This window comes from Neolamprologus multifasciatus, chromosome 16 (genome assembly GCF_963576455.1).
Source record: "Neolamprologus multifasciatus chromosome 16, fNeoMul1.2, whole genome shotgun sequence".
NCBI lineage: Eukaryota > Metazoa > Chordata > Actinopteri > Cichliformes > Cichlidae > Neolamprologus > Neolamprologus multifasciatus.
Window position 1 is genome coordinate 22,268,247 of NC_140454.1, and position 546 is coordinate 22,268,792.

The window sequence follows — 546 nt, forward strand, 5'->3', positions numbered from 1 at the left end:
GTAATAATAATAATTAAGAATATAAATGTGTAGCCTACATAAACATATTTGGGAGAGTAGGGCTCAGAGAGCCTTATTATGTGGGAATCCTTTCCCTTGGTCTGGTCTCCTATTACACTGTCCTCTTACCTGAATTCATTGAAGGGCTGAAGAATTAACAATCTCGCCAAACCATAGACTGTGGAGCACACTGTTTTTTAACTATTTTAATAATAAACCAAAAACCTTTAGCGCTAATTTTTTTAAGCCTCATATTTACTTTCAGTTACAAGAAAGTTAACCTCGGACAAATCCTTAATGAGGCAAGAAATTAAATATGAGGCTGTATTGTATACTGTTCAATTGATGCGACTGACACATGTGCACATGTTCGAAGGAAGAGAAATATATCTACATTTTACGTGAGAGGACGCACAAAAAAGAAAGAAAGAAAAAAGAAAAACAAATATGGATAACGACTGCATGACGTTCAGGAACGGGCGGACTATAAACGTTAACGCTTTCATTCACCATCCCTCCCCAGCCCCCCTTTCTCAAAGCCGTGAT